This window comes from Apteryx rowi, unplaced genomic scaffold (assembly GCF_003343035.1).
Source record: "Apteryx rowi isolate R43461 unplaced genomic scaffold, aptRow1 scaffold_132, whole genome shotgun sequence".
Taxonomy (NCBI): Eukaryota; Metazoa; Chordata; class Aves; order Apterygiformes; family Apterygidae; genus Apteryx; species Apteryx rowi.
Genome location: NW_020447553.1, coordinates 1572094 through 1583233, shown reverse-complemented (window position 1 = coordinate 1583233; position 11140 = coordinate 1572094). Strand labels below are relative to the sequence as shown.

General features: G+C 56.9%; 1 long non-coding RNA gene across 14 annotated transcripts in view; it reads left to right on the top strand.

The window, feature by feature from the left end:
- The window catches only part of LOC112961415, a 45127-nt gene that overhangs the window by 31877 nt on the left and 2110 nt on the right, over positions 1-11140 (top strand). For 11 of the 14 annotated variants that reach the window (XR_003252015.1, XR_003252013.1, XR_003252014.1 and 8 more), the window contains 4 exons: positions 3361-3477; positions 4019-4104; positions 5386-5519; positions 7430-9583. This is a non-coding gene — a long non-coding RNA (uncharacterized LOC112961415). Of the gene's footprint in view, positions 1-3360; positions 3478-4018; positions 4105-5385; positions 5520-7429; positions 9584-11140 lie in introns of those variants that run through there. The other 3 variants (XR_003252012.1, XR_003252019.1, XR_003252021.1) reach the window with 3 other exon arrangements.

The following is an 11140-nucleotide window of genomic DNA, read 5'->3' as shown; positions in this document are numbered from 1 at the left end:
TCATTAGTGGCTGTGTCTGGTTCTTTCCCAGAAGTCCCAAATCCTGCCTGCCAGCAGCGAGGGAAGCTCACAGGCCAGCCCCAGAGCTGTGAGCCCCAGGAGGATGCACTGGGCTGCTGGGGGSCAGAGCCAGGGGGAGGGAGATCCTGGGGAAACCAGCCTGGAGGGCTCCCTTGGGAGCAGCACGAGCAGATGCTGCCTGACGCCGGACACCAGCGACATGCTCACAGAGAAGCTCCTTGTCCTAGGAGGCCTCGAGGTCCTAGCAAACAGCCTTAGGTCTGYGCTGAACCTTGGGGTGATTTCTGTCTGTGAATTTAGCAATGGTAGTTGCTTGTCTCTGCCCAGGTGGCATCTGGGTCCGACTGTCTCTGTCACTGCATTATCTCTGTGCTCCTGTTGCTTTGTGCTGGTGGTGGCTGTTCTTGTGCAGAGCTGCTGGYGTGACAGCAGTAAGGTCAAGTTTTAGGGTAAATACTAGCATGGACACAGCAGGACATGCCGACTGTTCCATTATGAAGCCTGTGCTTCTSGCAGCTGCATTACGCCCATGTCCCTGAGTTCACAGCAACGCCCTGACGGTACCCACCATTTCAGCTTTAGCATTCATCATTAGCATTACCTCATTAGAAAACAATGTTAGTGAGAACTTCTGCAAAAGGAGATCTCATCTAAAAACCTTCATCTTCTTTGCAGTCCTGCAAACCACTTCCCTTCTACCTCAAGCGCGTTGCATAACACCTCTGTGGCTTGCCTGTAGAAGTGAGCTGGGAACGTGCTATTGGGTGAGCATCAGATATATGGTGTTCGTAGCTGCTTCTAATCACATTTAGCAGCAAAAACCATGGAAAATAACCATGCAGAAGGCTTGGACAACTCCACAGTGCCCACAGCAAATAAAACAAAGAGCTTGTGCAGCTCCGCTTCGGGGGCTGAGCTCTGTAGGTGGGCAGCTGGGACTCARACTGCAGGAGTCTTTTTACGTTGGTACTGCCATGCATTTGCAAATGGCTATTGGGGGTGTTAAAGAGAGGGGGAGATATCAGCGATAACAGGAAATTAGTTTGAAAGCTCTAGCTCTGTTATGGGAACGGCCAATGTGAACATCGAGAAATAATGGCGGCAACTAAATRTGTAGATCATTTGATAGGTGGTCTAAATCCTGTGTGGCTCTGCTGGTGCGGAGACAGCCTGGTTTGCTATTGCGGTGTTTTTAGGGTGTCAAGGCAATAGGGAAGAAATTCCCAGCTGGCTCTACCGCACTGGCTTTTTGATCACTGATGCTAGTGAGAAATGTTGCCGGCTTGCACAGGCAGCCGCCTTTGGCTGGTGTAAATAATGAGACGTACACTTGCAGTCGCAGAGAAAGATCCTCTGATTTCAGAATTGACATGGCATTTTAGGATGTGGTTTCACAAATTGCTCAATGCAGTCTAAATCTGTGCTGCTGCTAGAACGGGCGCTGCAGCCGGCTGCGCGTTCGCACCCCCCGCTCTGTGCCAGCAAGGGACTGCCTTGGAAGTACACTTTTTGCGGGGAGAAGGGGTGAGGTCTGTGTTTTGCGGGAGCTGTGCCTTGCGCTGGCTGACCAGGTGGCCTCCCAGGCGCTGGCGACGGCAGAGGAAAAGAAACGGGAGGATGCAGCTGTGGGGTGGGAGAATCTCTCGGTTTCAACCAGTCATGATGACAAGACAGTTTTAGATGCATTTGGGGAGAAAAAAGCCTTCCTCCAGCCAGCAGCTTGTGGGGTAGCTGAGCCGAGGATGAGCGGGCACTAGCAGAGCCAGCGTAGCCAGCCAGAAGAAATTCCTAGTGTAGAGGCAAAAATGAACTTTTACCAGCGCGCCTCCGTGAGYGATACGATACATCAGCAAAAGCAGCTTTATACCGGTGTTACCGCAGCTGTAACATGGCTTTGTCAGGCACAGGAACATTGCAGAAAAATCATGCCCTTAACTGAGATTGCTGTCCTAGGAAAACACTCCTTGAAAATGTGCCGTAATGGCCTGGTGACAGGGGTGGCAGGGAGTCCCTCCGAAACAGGTCACTGAGTTTGCTGCCGTTGCTGTTTCTGCCGTTGCTGTCGTGTATGTATCGCATTGCAACGGCAAACGCAGACGCCGATTTTAAAAGCCGTTTGCTCCACCGCCGCCTGCAGAAGAAGTAATATTTTAGCTTTCTCTCTTTGGCTGTAATTGTGCATTGCTTGTGGGGTTCTCCCGCATTTTCACAAGCCTCCCCCCTTCCTCCCACCCTCTCTCGCCGTTACAGAAGTTCAGGGCCAGGCTGAGCCGTGGTGGAGGGTGGCGATGCCGCAGGAATGAGTCACGGCGGGCAGAGGGAGGCTTCGGCTTTCGGGGCCCCTCTTCCCCCCCGGCCCCGGGCTGCRCGTGTTCGGCCCCTGGCTCCGGGTCCCAAGCGGTTTGGGGCCGTTCGATTCGAATCCGGTTCCGAGCCGTTGAGCCGCCGACCGTCCCCGCAGCCCCACTCCCAGCGCTGGCGCGGATGGATGCCCCGAGGGCCGCCCCGGCTCCCAACCGGCCCTCCCTGCTCCAGCTCCTCGGGAGACTCTTTGGGCTCCGGCGAAGCACACGGGGGGCACGGGAGCCCGCAGCACGGGGGAAAGAGCTGGGTGGCCTGTGGGGCCAAGGCCACAACAGCCCCCCGGCTCCCACTGTGGCTGTGCCGGAGCGGGTCCTGCCTGGCAGCGGGGAGCTCACAGGCCAGCGGCACCCGTGCTGTGAGCCCCGGGAGGATGCCGTGGGGCAGAGCGTGGAGGAGGCGCTGGGGGAGCTGCAGGAGATCAGCCTGGAGGTCTCCCTCAGGAGCGGCACGAGCCAAGGCTGCCCGACGCTGAGCACCAGCGAAATGGAGCTGGATGCGGCCGGGGACGTGGCGGACGCTCCTGCGAGCAGCCCGGCCCCGTCGCGGCAGCACGTGGGCAGCAGGGTGGCCGGCAAGGAGGGGAAGGTCGTGCCAGAAGCTCTCGGTGACGTGGTTCTGGAGTCGTAAGTCTGGGCAGTGACGTGGGGCCGAGGGCCCGGCTCACTTCAGTGCCCCTTCGGGGGGCCGCATCCTGCTAGGGAGGGATGCCCTGGAGGGATGGGGCAAAGCCCCCTCGGCTGTGTCGGCCTCGTCAGATCCCAAGCAGCAGCAGCAGATCCCCAGGTTGCTCTGTATGGACTGTGGCCCCCCGCAGAAATCTGAGTTATGGCCCTTTGCAGCCCTTGGCCTCTCTAGGCTGCTGACAAGGGACGCGATCAGATCCAGCTCTGTTAGCGTTGCTAATAGAGGGTCAGAAATTGCAGTGCTGGTCCTGCTGGCCTTCATTCAGTCAGGCCTAACTGTGCTTTGGTCCAGGGCTGGGCTCCTCCAAGGTCCAGGTGCTGCTGATGAAGTTACCTGCATTGCAACCCCCCCCGCCAATGTTTCCTGTGGGCTTTGATGCTGAAAAGGAGAGAGAGCAGCTCCTGAAAGGTGAGAGATGGCTCAGAGGGGAAGGAGATCCCTCCTCGTCCCTGTGGGCTTGAGAGCTGCCAGGGTGGCTGGTTGCTGGGAGAGGTCTTGAGGGATGACTGGTGGCCCTTCTCCCAGCCTCTATGCTGGTTTTTGGGTAGGAGCCTTGGGGCTAGTGCTGCACACTGTTTGCTGGATAAATGTTGGCATCAAAGCCATGTGTTGGAGAAGAGCAACCAGGGTGATTGCCCAGGGAGTCAGGTCATTGGGGAGAGCACCCCAGGGCCAAGGCAGAGAGCAGTGAAAATTGCCCAGGATATGGGAGGGATGGGACACTTTAGCCTGTTGTCCTCCTGAATTTAATGCCAGGCCTGCCTGGCAATGAGTCTGTTTGCTTTGCTGGAGGTATGGTAGCAGAGGACCTGGACCTGGCCCAGTGTCCTCTTTCAGACACTCCAGCTGGGGCACTTTTCATGGCTTTCTTTGTCAAGGACAGTATGAAGGAACAGAGGTGACAGCTCTAGGGAGTCATAGTTTTCTTTGGGCTTGTTTTAAACRACAGATCAGGGTGCAGAATCCCCTAAAGCAGAGCTGTCTCTATGGAACAGGCTCATCACCATGAACAGACATCGACGGACTTCAGATAAGGTTGGTGAAAGGACATGGAGCGTGGGGCTAAGGTAGTGATCAGCTGCTGGGAAGCACCTACATGCCAGCAGATCTAAGTGCCTCAGGCTTTAGAAAAGGCCCACCGCCGTGGTCCCTTCTGGCTGAGCAGCAAATGGCCTCAGGACACAGTGGGGTACTGATGGCCAGCRCGTGGTGTTGGGGTGCTGGCTGAGCTGGGATGCATGGGGGTAAAAAAGAAGTAGTGGCAAGAGCCAGGCCTTTGGGATTCCCTTCCTGGTCTTGTTACAGACCCCGCTGCGACTGTGTTTGTTTAACATGGGTAAYTGGTCACCCAGCAGCACCGGAGGAATCTGTGTGTGCAGTTACCTTGCTGTCTCTAGCAATCCCATTGCAATAGTTCCCGGATGGTCCAAAGCAGAACGAAAGGTGACCCCGCTGACTTGGTCTTCATCTAAGACCTTAGGGTCGGAACGGGGTGTTGCAGAGTTCCCACATATCTGCAAGGCTGCCTGAGTGAGCTGAGAGGAGGCCACGGATGGAGCAGGAGGGATCTCTCCAATCCAGACAGCATAAACTGGGGAGGTTTGCAGCAGAGCAGAGACTCCAGTTGCTTGGTCAGGGCTCTATGGGCGACACTGAAAATGATGCAGGATCTGGCAGAGCTGCAGGAAGTAGCCGGGGTGGTGGAGGGGTTAGTGGTTTAATAAAGTGGCTCTGTCGGAGCATGGGTGTGGGTGTGGGAATGGTGCRGCATGTAGATACAAGACAAATTAGGCCCCCTCTCTGCTAGATGGTGCAGTGCGTTAAATCAGCTCTTTGAGAAATGATCAATAGTTTGTTCCAGACAGCAATGAGGGACTCCGGGGCAGCATTTTAACAGTAGCCCTAGGGAGCTGCCTGAAGTTGTTYAAAAAGTTTTTTAATAGCTTTCCTTTTCCAACCAGCATAACCATATTACAGGTCYTAAAACTGCCTGGAAAAATATGGGAGACAAGAGCTGGCTTAATGGTTGGGGAATGGGAGCCTGGAGACCAGACTTCTGTTGGATTTTGTCGCTCGCTGTCTCCCTGGCCAGTCTTTCCCCTGCCTGCCTCAGTTTCCCATCTGTGCCAGAGGACAGGCACCTGCCCAATTGCATGAAGTGCTCTRAGATCCCTAGATGGCAAATTGCTGGGGGGGGGAGTAGCATTTTTTTCAAGATCAGCTGCTAGAAATAGTGTTACATCAGCGTCAAAGTGTTGTTTAGAGGGACATTTTGTTGATTTGTTGATTCGGACTGCATCTGCTTTTTCACTGCAGCCTCACGTCCTAGGAARCTTGACGCAACTGGRAAGGGAAGAGGAGTCTCCTTTGAACGCGGTTGCTGATGGACCCGCAGCACCGGYTCTCCCCCTCCTGCCTGCAAAACCCTCTGATGTGGTCCCTGTCTACAGGTGAGCTCCTCCGCTCTCTCYGGCTAAGGATGGGAGCGTAAACCCACCGCCCGCCCTCGCGCCCAGCCGGGAGCTGCTGCGCTCGCAGCCCCTTCGGCGCAGAGACGTGGGACCCGCCGGGAAGAGAGGTTTCCTCGGAGCGCCAGATGGCACTCTCTGACTTCAAACCATCCCGAGCCGAGCCGGGCTAACCCAGCCGGGCGGTGGGAACACCCATGCAAGCCTTGCCACGCTGGCTCCCTGCCCCAGGCCTGGGTCCAGGCCGTGGGGAGCAGGGGGCAGCGRGTGCAGGAGGATGGGGCACCCCGAACCGGTGCACCAAATCCGCGTGGGCCAAACAAGTTTTCTCTCAGCCTACGTATTCGGTCTAAATATCCCACAGTGGACAAAACAGCATAGCATGCGTTGGGGGGGGGGGTGATCGGAGTCGCCTGCTGCCGGCTCTTGGCAGCAACGAGACTCGAACCCAGCTGAGACCTTCCTGCTCGAAAGTCGCTGCAGTGCGACTGGACGGTGGGCTGCACAGTCCAGACGCGGGACCGGGGCCGGCAGAGTGCAGCAGCGTGCACTTGCCGCCCACATCTCCGTCCGGCTCACCGCAGCGTTGCTTAACTGTCCAGAGGATGTGACTAAGGGAAAGCTGCTCTCYGCTCCCCTTCTTGCTCTGAAGTCGAGCAGCCCCGCTGGTCCCGTGACAGGCAGGAGGGAGCTGGATGCTGGTGTCTGCAGCACCCAGCCCAGCAGGGCGCTGGGCGTGACGGCTCTCCAGGGCTTCTCCAATATAGAAACTGCAAAACGGAACAGCAAAACCTCTGTTGTCCGTCAGGTTTTACCCTCAGAATTCCCTGCCGGYCCCTTCCGGGGGTTCCTGGGTGTTGCGAGGTGCCTTTTCCAGCTGGGCAGGGTGAGGCTGTGGGAGGATGCAGGCAGCGGCAGTGCCAGCGGCTCTGGGGCCGAACTCGGAGCTCAGACACCCAGACCTCTGCAAAGCCCTGTGCCGCGCTGAGGCCGCGGAGCAGGATGTCTCCACGCTCAGTTTATTGCAGCTGTGCTGTCTCTGGGCTCTGGATGAAGAGAGAATATGAGGCTCCAGGCAAAGCGCTTCTCACATTCACCAGATTTATCAAATTGATTAAAAAAGCCAACAGATCTAGGCCTTGTTCCTGTAATAGCTATTGGAGCATGTTAGACATTAATCAAACAGGCTGGTTGCTGTGTCTGAAGAACCCAGCCTAAACCAGCTTGTGTTTTTCAGCCAGTGGAAGAGCTGTCAAGCTGTAATCTGGTTAGAACGAAATAACTTATAAATACACTTTCTGATAGTTTGCTGTATAAATACAGGAAGAGAGGGGGTTCTGCAACTGCAAATATCTATCAGAGGGCTGATAAATTTGTGTGTGCGGTCYGAGTGTCATCGTATGGACTCCCAGCAAGTGGGGAGGGAAGAGACTCATAAACCCACCTCCTTTTCAACCTTGCCCATTGGATTTGAAGTGGATCGGCTTTGCCCATTGATGTTTGACCGTTGATAAATAATGGAACTCCTATCCCTTCCTTCTTGGAAGCAAACCATGGTCTCCTTGATTTTTTCCCTAATCAAGTTAAAAAAACTAACCCATTACATCCTGGTGCATCTGAGTGAGTCCTGAGGCACAGGGCTCCTGCGAGTACCCCAAGAAAATTCTCAGATCCTTGGCCACAGAAAGCRGTCAAACATGCTAGCAAACCCTTCTGCAGGCAAAAAGGTTGGGACAACCTGCTGATAAGCTCCTGCAGGTCTATGGTGACGTTGCCAAGCTGTTAATGTCTGCGGTGGTTTCCTGGCTCTGAGGACACGTTCAGAGTGTTATTCCAATTTGCCTTAATACACAGAGGTGACTGTCTTTGACATACTTCTTTCTCCAACCAAGGTTTCCTGAAAACAGAGCAGAAGAAACCATTGGCTACTTCGGGAGAAGCCAGGTAGAGCTGGGAGCAAATGGCGCAGRAACCCCCAGAGAAGGCTGAGGTCAGTCTGGAAGAGAAAAACACCACTGATACACTGACATGGGATGTCTCTCCTAGAGCCAAGTGCCACCACGGCATGTTCTGGCTGCTGGGTTGCTGGTTGTCACCTGGAGCTCCTGCACCAGCTCACACCTGGAGTGTGCTCTGGGCTCAGCAGGGGCAGACACTGGGGCTGTATTTCTGCATCCTCCACCAAATCTTTGTGGGACCATGGTCAAGACACTTTGGCCTGTATRTTTAAAATTGCTTGGTGTCAGGCCTATAAATCCGTTGTGGTAGAGTAGGTGATTTCTGCAGAAATCCAGCCCCTTTCAGAAAGGTGGTTTATTAAGGAGCTTGTTCGAAGTCTCTGCCTTTGAGAAGTCTGGCTCTACATTCTCTGCCTCAGTTTCTCCTTTTGCACATGGTTTGGGTACTAACTGTTCACTTCCAGAGCACAGCACGGATCAGTGCCCCGTTTCTAAATGCYTCTGAAATCCAGGCTGGCAACGGCTCTGGGCAGTACCGAACAACCRGCTAAGGAAACCCTCAATCATCACGAGGCGGAAACGCAGGGAGTTTTCAAGCCTCACTCTGCAGAGGCAGATCCGCGCGTTACTTATCGCTCCTATCGCCTGAGCTTGGTGCGAGCGTGAGACAAGGGCAGCCGAACACCAGCACGCGCCTCCCGAGGCCAGGGACAGCCCGGGAGAGAGGAAAAAGCTACTTCCTCCGCTCCGTGCTCAGGAAGAGCGTGTCTGGGAGGCGGGGAAGGGGGTGCTGCGCTCCGCAGGGCTGGGGGCTGCGCGCCCTCGCTGCCCGGCGGGTACGGGTGCGCGGGGGTCMCATTGCAACCTCCTGTCTTCCCCCTCGTGCAAAGACAAGTTGTATTGTCTTTTCTTCGGTAGCTGCAACGGGGGGATGGGAAACTCCCAAATATCAATGGAAAACTGCGTGTGGAGGCGGTTTCTTTGTCTCACACCGTTGCAGGCCAGGAGCTTTAGCGAATTGTTTGCTTGGTTGGGCTTTTTTTCCTCCTTGCTTGGCTCTTTCCACCGCCACCTCGCTCTGCAGTGCGTGGGCAGGCACAGATTTCGAGCGTTTAGGAAGGCACCTGGAGTCTGACGGGGATGCCTGGGGCTCTCCGTCCTGCTCCATCCGAGCCCGGCTGCTAGGAGCTGTAGGGAGCGGGTCCCGTGCCGAGAGCCGGCACAGTAGCTCCTTTCAGCCTCCGAGCAGGCGTCTGCAAACAGAGGCCGATTCATAAGCGCGGTCTTCAGGGGCAGATAAAGGCAGGGACATGCCTGGCGCAGCTCCCGCAGGCCTGGAGGTCGGCGGCGAGGTGCTGGTGTCCGGCTTCTCCGAGGCAGTAAATGGGGCTGGAGGCTGGAGGGCTCCAGGGAGGAGCAGAGCAAGCAGGAGGAGGATGTYGGAGCAACCTCGCTTCSTGCTAATGTGCCAGCCTGGGTCCASGTCTCGTGCGCTCCAGYGCTGAGAGATGCCAGAGGCACCCRAATTCCCATACATCCCCAGCAGCTGCAGGTAGCGGAAAGGAAAGAGCCCGTTTCGGGGCACGGGGACGCCATCAGGAGCCCGGTCAGGCCGTGGAGCGAGGGTCCCGACAGCAGGTCTGCCCGCAGGCAGTGCCGCGCTGCGTTGGCTGCTTCGCTCGCTAAGGCGCATCCTTCCCTCCATCCCTAGATCCCGCTCCTCGGAGAGATGGGGGAGCAGCCCCCGGCGGGTTGCCCCGCGTCGGCGGCCCCCCGGCACCCTGCCCGGAGGAGAGAGCGGCGCTTCTCCTTCGCTCCCCGCCGCGGTGCTGTCTGCGCCCTGACAGCCCTTCAGCTCCAGCTTTTTCTTCTGCTTTCCCATGGTTCTCTTTAATGAACGTACCATGATTCCCTCGTTTCTCCCCTTCCTGTTCCATGGAGAAGGAGCTATAAGTCTCACTGGACTGACTGGCATGGCCTCGGTTTGGTTTGAATTTGTTTAGATTAAGCATTTAATGTGAATAGCTTGTGCTTGCTTCTCCCTCTGATTCTTCCCTTTCTCTTATTAAACAGTTCTGTGTTGAATTATTTTTCCTCCTCCTTTTCTCCGCCTCTCCTTCTTTTCATGTTCTCCACATTAATTATTCTCTCAGGTTTTTAAGCTTTTTTTAATTATTATTTTGGGGGTGAGAAGAGACAGGTCCCTGCCTCTGTTCCCCACCCAGTGCAAAAGGAGACGCGAGGTCCCGGGTCCGGCTTGGCCTGCGGTGGTCTCCGTCCCCGGCGGCGGGGCTGGGAGGCAAAGYGGACCTCTCACCGGGGTGGCGGAGAAGGGCTGCGGCGGGGCGGCTGACCCCTCCGCGCTGGAGAAACGCCGCCCTGCCCCTCCGTTCTGCCCGCGGGCGCCTGGGAAGAGACGTGTCCCAATCCCCTGGCGCTCCGGGCATCCCCCATCCGGCCCCAGGCGGGCTCGCCCGCTCCGGGCGGCTCCCGCCGATGCCTCTGCCCGCGGAGCGCGGCGGCTCCCGTGCACGCGGCCCGGCTTCGTCTCACCCCCTGCTTCCGCCCCGAACCGTTCGGCAGCGCCGGGCGCTTCAACCGGTGACCTCAGGCGGCGGTTCCCGGCTCSTTCCCGGTCCGGCCGTGTGAGCGGGGCCGGCGGAGCTGCTGGCAGCCCGGCTCCTGCTAATCTGGGAATTGTATGCCAGGAAGCACACACCCAGCCGACCTGCCGGAGACAAAGCCGGCAGTGTACGCGCGGTCTCCCGAGGCGTTCCTCTGCGGGGCTCGGGGCGATTTCTGAGYGGGCCCCGGCGCGTGGGGCCGCGCTCGTTCCCTTCCCGGACTTCCCCGGAGGGCCGGGCACCAGGGAGCCGCACGTCTGCTTTGGCCGTGGTGCCGGAGCTTGGTGCTCTCGCGAGGGGACAGGGCCTGGCGCGGCACGAGGGGCTCCCAGCCACCGGGCTGCTTTCCRCGGACACGGTCCCGCTGGTCTCGGGGGCTCATCACAAAATGGGGCTGTAGCGTCTAGGCTTTCATGACCRAATTGAAGCAATGGCTGTGAAAGAAATGAACCCCCGGCCCCATTTACTTCTAGGATGTTTACTCTGGACCCTAACAAGGGCAAAATARCTGGAGCCATCAGCACCTTCTTTGCTAGGTTGGTTTAGCAGAACTATCGTGGCAGCAAATAGCAATAGCCCCTTTCCACATTGCCTTCCTGGGTACAAAAGTCTGTGTCCGTGAGGTGTCCCTAGAGCCCTTGAGCTCCAAATAGACTAGATTTCTGTGTAAATCGCTCTGAGATCTCCCAAAGAAAAGCGCTATATAAAACCTAGGTATTATTAGCAATCTCCCTCTGCCAGGTCATATGTCAAACACCAGTGCCAGGCTAGAAAGTGTTAGGAGGAAGGGTTGGCCTTGGCTGAGTCACTTTATAGCCACTCGTTTCAGGGTTGCGCACACCTCTTTGGGAAGCAGCTGGACTTGCCTGGTGAGCCAGGTCTGGCAAAGGTGACAAAGTCATTTCCRCGCAGTGTCCGAGCTCCCCTCGTCGGCGTGGTTGCGCTCTTCATGCCTGCGGCGCAGGGCAGCGCTACTGCCGCTCGCTGCGCGGGTGGGAAGCGGAGATGCAGGGAGGCAGCC